The sequence below is a fragment of the Bos taurus genome, chromosome 6 (genome assembly GCF_002263795.3).
Source record: "Bos taurus isolate L1 Dominette 01449 registration number 42190680 breed Hereford chromosome 6, ARS-UCD2.0, whole genome shotgun sequence".
NCBI lineage: Eukaryota > Metazoa > Chordata > Mammalia > Artiodactyla > Bovidae > Bos > Bos taurus.
Window position 1 is genome coordinate 26,109,763 of NC_037333.1, and position 7,012 is coordinate 26,116,774.

Sequence of the window (7,012 nt, forward strand, 5' to 3'; positions counted from 1 at the left end):
TGCCATCCAACCATCTCATCCTCTGTCGTCCCCTTCTCCTCCCGCCCTCAATCTTTACTAAGCTGAAATTTTCAGATCTGGGTAGGAAAATAAAGGGTGATTATACATGGGCAATATGCATATCTTTGTTACATACATTTTATTTTGATTACAAAATAATGTAGAAAACACAAGAAAACAGAAAAAGAAATAAGCTGTATTTTCATCACCTAGAGGTCTATGCTGGTAGACACCATCTAGAGCCATGTTACTGTGTGTGTCTTTCCATTACTCTCATGTTTTGTTTTAAATTGTCTAATATGGTTTATACTGTTCTTTAATCTTTTTAAAAAACAGCATTTTCAGTATCTGAATATTTTATACAATAACATTTTAAATTTACTATATATACTGAACTAAAAAGCCTCTTGATGAAAGTGAAAGAGGAGAGTGAAAAAGTTGGCTTAAAGCTCAACATTCAGAAAATGAAGATCATGGCATCTGGTCCCATCACTTCATGGGAAATAGATGGGGAAACAGTGGAAACAGTGTCAGACTTTATTTTTTTGGGCTCCAAAAATCACTGCAGATGGTGACTGCAGCCATGAAATTAAAAGATGCTTACTCCTCGGAAGGAAAGTTATGTCCAACCTAGATAACATATTCAAAAGCAGAGACATTACTTTGCCAACAAAGGTCCATCTAGTCAAGGCTATGGTTTTTCCAGTGGTCATGTATGGACGTGAAAGTTGGACTGTGAAGAAAGCTAAGCACCGAAGAATTGATGCTTTTGCACTGTGGTGTTGGAGAAGACTCTTGAGAGTCCTTTGGACTGCAAGGAGATCCAACCAGTCCATCCTAAAGGAGATTAGCCCTGGGATTTCTTTGGAAGGACTGATGCTAAAGCTGAAACTCTAGTACTTTGGCCACCTCATGCGAAGAGTTGACTCATTGGAAAAGACCCTGATGCTGAGAGGGATTGGGGGCAAGAGGACAAGGGGACGACAGAGGATGAGATGGCTGGATGGCATCACCAACTCCATGGACATGAGTTTGGGTGAACTCTGGGAGTTGGTGATGGACAAGGAGGCCTGGTGTGCTGCGATTCATGGGGTCGCAAAGAGTCGGACACAACTGAGCGACTGAACTGATATACTAGTCTATTGTATCAATCAAGGGTCCACAAGACATGGTGGAGAGAATTTGGGAGCTTCCCAAGACCCTCTCAAGTCCACAAGCTCAAAATTTTTTCATAGTATAATAGGACATCATTTCCCTTTTTGGTACCTTCTTTCTGAGTATACAGTGTCATTTTTCAGAGACTACGTGATGATATGATATCACTCTGACAGCTAATGGAATATGTATGTATTTTTGTTTTTAACTATTTCTCCCTTTTAATATCTAATATTAAATATTCATGGAAATAACCCACAGACACAAAAACTCTTCAGGGGCTTACGCCATTTAAAGGGATCCTCAGACCAAAAAGTTTGAGAACTCCTGATGCAGACAAACTATAATTGAATTAATCTACCCATCACTATTAGAAATTTAGATTCTTCCCCATTAAATAACAGTACAGTGAACTTTCTTATACATTTCTTATACATTGCACATAGATACCCTGGTGGCTCAGAAGGTAAAGAATCTGCCTGCAGTGTGGAGGACCAGGGTTTGATCCCTGGATTGGGAAGATCCCCTGGAGGATGGCATGGCAACTTACTCCAGTATTCTTGCCTAGAGAATCCCATGGACAGAGGAGCCTGGTGGGCTACAGCCCATGGGGTCGCAAAGAGTAGAACACGACTGAGTGACTGAGTCCTAATAGCGTGGAATGACTAGATCAAAGGCTTTAAAAGCATCTCATTTGTGGCACCAAATGAATACTTTACCACAGACATTTAAATTTTAAAGCGAAAATTGTTTCAGTCAAGATTTGTACGCAAATAGAAAGAGGAAAAATTAATGTCTTCTGCTCCAGATTAACATTTTTGTTTACCTTATGAATTAGAATGCCAGTTACGCCGCAACCCAGACCTGTCATGATGGAGATGCTCAACCCCACAAGGCGTCTCTAGTGCGGAGCTCCATGCCCTCCCCTGTCACATGCCTGGAGTGTGAAAGCTTGAACGACAGAACGACTCTCAAGGGTCTGTCAGGCCATTTTAGGAAAGATCATCTCAGGACTCTGGCTTCACATTCTAATTTATTTTAATTTAATTTCTGCTGATGCTTTCTTTAGTCTGCTTCCTAGAATAATTGGTAATGGGGACTCTCAGCACACATTTTTTTTTTTTAACAAGGAAAAAAACATACAAACTTATTGTTTTATATGTATATGGCAGTCTTCAAAAGGAAAATGAAGACCAGGAGTTATTAGGATCAAAAGCTTAAATACCTTGTTACACAAAGAGCAATAATTTGTGGGGATGACAAGACAGAGGGGCCTGGGCTGGGGCAGTGTGTTGGGGGCCAGTGACCAGCAACTAAGTGGGGGGAAATTAAGGGAAGGTCATCTTAGTAGATGTGTCTGTATAGGTCCATTTTGGCATTGATTCCACGTCTCTGGTGATATAAATGTTCTCTTCCTGGTAGAGGTCGGGCATCTTTCTCGGGCAATTTCATGTTCTGTTTCTCAAGCTGAAAATGCACATTTTGAGCCTTATGTATATGAAACATTCTGTTAATACTGAATTCTAGAGCAAGAGAAGGAGAGAGCAGAAGGTATTAAAATAAGAACAAAGAGTAAGGCGGGGTTCATTCCTCCCACCCGCAGGGCAGAGCAAAGCCTGGAGGAGATGTTGATTCTTTTATTGACTCTGTTGTGGAAAGAACTGGAGTTGGACTGGACAGTGGAACATGTGCCTTAATGACTCAGTCTCTATGGCGACCCTAGCTGGTCACTTGCTGAGCCTGATGGATATCATATGGTCTGTACTCAGTGAAAAGCTCTTTAAGTTGCTTTAGTCCATGTGTAGCAAAATAAGAAAGTCACAGACTGTGTGCTGGTTGGACCCAGAGCGTTGGCCACTGATGCCAGTGTGGGTGTGGCTTCTCTCTCCAGTCCTCAGTGCCTGCCTCATAAGATGGAGATAATCATGCCTACATCACGGAGACGTTGCAAAGATGAAAAGGGTCGACCTGCTCTTCTCCCCCAGACCTCACTTAAATCAGCTTTCTCAGGGAGGTCCCCTCAGAACTCTGTTAAGCCCGCCAAGATGCAGTCTTGCAGCATCCTGTCTGGGAGAACTCACCACATTCGAACTTACTTGATGACATCTCTCTTCCATGGAATTGGGAACCTCTGTCCCTAGCACCCGACCAGGCTGTGGCTTTGAGCAAGTCAAAGGAGGATAAACAGATCTTTGTTTCTGGGTAGAGAGTACCTGTCCACAGAGCTCAGGAATCCCCCCGCCCCCTTTTTTTTTGGCCATGCCACACATCTTGCAGGATCTTAGTTGCCCAACCAGAGACTGAACCTGGGCCTACCACAGTGAAAGCACTAAGTCCTAACTACTGCACTGCCACAGAAGTCCCAGGAGTCCCCCAACTTTATAAGGGGTCTGCAAGCAATCCTGACCAACTTTCCCCTGGGCTCAAAGTCTCTCTATTATTCCGCATGGTACAAAAATCTGCTCCTGCCTCCAGCGGGAGGCACTGTCTCTCTTACAAGTATGCTAGGTGAACATCCTTGAAGAGATTGAGACGAAAGCTCTTCACAGAAGTATAGAAATGCAAGACACCCATGAAGAATTGTCTCCCAACACTGGGAACGCAGCACAATTACCTGCAGATCTCTATTAGTCTTTCTGTCTTCCATTAGCAATAGTTCTGGTTCTAGATCAAACCATAAAGCAATCTGCTAATCTTCTGTTTAAACTTTAGTTTTCCACTACGTAATAACAAGTTAAAATGTCTCAGGCCCTCTTCTGTCTGCTCTGCTCTATATTTCCTTCCCTGTCTCTTGCTTCTTCTCTGCTTTTACAGGTGCCTTCTGCCCCAGGAGGCCCAGAGCTGAGTCATCTCTGCAGAACCCCATGATTCTATTTATACAGCGGCTAGCATCCTTACTTGCTTGCTTTACTATGACAGTCAGGTAAATATCCCTCTTCTCCTCCCTCAGTGGCCCATATCTATCTAAGATATCCAGAGTGCAACACAGTATGTGCTCAGTAAATCTCTGTAGTGAGGCAGGCTGCTAGGTCAGCAAATCAGGCTGTTTGGGGATTTTTTGAACTTTGAGGGTTAGAGTGTGTAGCCCCCACTGTTTCAATCCACTGACTTCTGTGGCCATGGCCAGTAAGCACAACAAGTTGTTCTAGGAAGGCCTTGATGCTTTAGTGACTAGCCATGTGCATCAAGATTTCATCCTGATCCAAATAACCGAAAACCTCGCTGTAGGGGTTGAAGCAGGCAAGTGTGTCTCCTGTGTTGTCTGAGGTTCCTCAGTACATAGCGGGTCTTTTGGTTCATTAGTGCTACCAGGGATCTAGGCTGTTTCCACCTTTCTGCTCCACTGTCCTTAATGTGAAGGCTTGCATTCTCATGATTGTACCTCACAGTTGCAAGAGGGCTGCTGTACTTCTGGGACCCATGTCAAGGTTTGAGGGAGGGAAAAGAAAGAAAAAAAGGCGAAGGGCCAAAGGCCTTCTAGCAGGTCTTTGCCTAATTCACTAAGGGATACCCTCCCCATGAACTTCTATAGAAGGGTAATAACTGGAGTGTTTTAAGCTTGGTACATTGTCCCCCTGAACAAAACTGGGGTTCTGTAAATAGGGCAGAAGGGGTAGCTGGATGTTGGGTAAATCACTTACAATATCTGCCCCAAAGACAAAATGTCCTTTTTCTTGTCTTTGTATTTTTTAAAAATTTAAGGAGTATAGTTGATTTACAATGTTGTGTTAATTTCATGTATACAGCCAAGTGATTCAGTTCTTATATATATAATACTTTGCATCTGCTGTGCTACGCTTAGTCGCTCAGTCGTGTCCTACTCTTTGCAACCCCATGGGCTGTAACCTGCCAGGCTCCTCCGTCCATGGGATTTTCAATGCAAAAATACTGGAGTGGGTTGCCATGCCCTCCTCCAGGGGATCTTCCCAACCCAGGGATCGAACCCAGGTCTCCCTCATTGCAGGCGGATTCTTTACCGTCTGAGCCACCAGAAGAATCTATATTATTTATTTATTGGTTCTACCAACATCAGCCTTTGCTTAGGTCCACTGTTCCTGTCACTGATTTTGAGTCTTGATTGATTTCTTCTTCTTCTTCCATGTTCTGCTTCATCCTCTCAGAAACTGAAGGCAGTTTTGTGTCTCCTATTGATATTATTTTCATATTCAATATTGATATTATATTCAGTCATGGCAGGGAGGTGGGGAACCCTGGCATTTTTTGATCCTGGGCTAGTCACCTCTAGAGAAGTTTTGCAAGGTTTGACAACCATGTGTGCGCTAGTGCCGCACTTTAGCTCCTGTTCTGTCTGTGACTCCTGGTGGTCAGAGGCGTGGAGACTTATCTGGCTCGGGACTCCTCAACTCCAGGGAAACAGGGAACATGCTCTCCTTTTGTGCATGATGCCCGTGAAACATTTAGCAGCAGGCTGTTTCTCTTCATGGGTGTTTTGGCTGAGAGTGGATTGAAACTTTGAATTGTATGTGCCTTTTTAAATGAAGAGACTTATTTCTGAAGGGTTGACTCTTGCTAAGTTGCTTCAGTCGTGTCCGACTCTCTGCGACCCTATGGATTGTAGCCCACCAGGCACCTCTGTCCATGGGATTCTCCAGGCAAGAATACTGGAGTGGGTTGTCGTGCCCTCCTCTGGGGGATCTTCCTGACTCAGGGATTGAACCCACAGGAAATTGTGGTTGATCAGGTTATCCCAGGAGTTTGGCAGGTTATTAGAATTCTGCGCTTCTCTAAGAAGAGAGAGTAATTGCTTGGCTAGCGGATTCCCCATTACATAAGAGCCCCTTAATCACGGGGTAAAGGAGGTGGGGAGGGTACTTTGGGCCTCAGGAGAAGGGCTGCATTCCTGATCCAGCTGAGAAAGGATGTTCTAAATTCCTGCAGTCCCCTCTGGGTGCTGCTAGCCATGTGAGAGCACAGGAGGTCAGCAGCAGCACCCTCCTGTCAGCAGGATGGCGTGGGTACACGTGTGGGCACGGCTAACAGCTGTCTGGGTCTCCATATTCCTGACACTTGACAGACTGCAGCTGTCACTGGCCTTCAGAATGTCAAGTCTTTTTTCTGAGGTGCTAAAAACAATGCAAGTTTGCACAGGTCATAAAAACGCCCTTGGGTCAAGTATCTGGATCTGTGTTTGACAAGGCCTTTCCCTTGGCACTGCTTTTCTTTCCCTAAAAATCCCCACCCCTTACTCCTGGTCTGGAAGCGGACCGATGGCACATGAGGTCTCCACAGGGTCAAGCCACATGGGCTTCCAGGGGCTGTGGCGTTGAGGGGAGCTGGGGCAGGTGTGGGGGACTTGAACAGGCTGGAGATGCATGCTCTGTCCAGAGGCACAGGGTCACAGTCACCCGCGGCCCTCCTGGAACACAGAATGGCTGATTGCCAGCTCTCCCCATTTTAAAAGGAAAGTCAGTTAACCGGATTAGTGTGGGTGTGCAGATTCATCCAGATTTTCCATGTTTACAGCTGTTCATTTTCTTATTTTCTCAAAATACCATGTGGACCAGACAAAGATGTGAGGGCCCACAGTCTGCCATCTTTGAGGAAGAAATGGGTCAGCCGGGTCACAGATGCCTCGGGAGGATGAAATGAGGATTCCTGTGGGAAAGGAGGCCCTCTACCGCTCTCCCTCCTCTCCTTGTGAGTGGTGCCTGGAGAGTGTTCATCACCGGGAACCAATCAGAATGGCGGTTCACAGGCTATGGTAAGAGGTCTGTGTTGGGAGTGGTGGATGGCAGTGTTGAGAGGCAATTGGACTTCATTAGCTATAGCTCCAGCGGGTACTGGGAGGTGTGTTCCGTGCCCTCTCTAGTATCAGGTAAGTGGTGCTGCTGAAGGA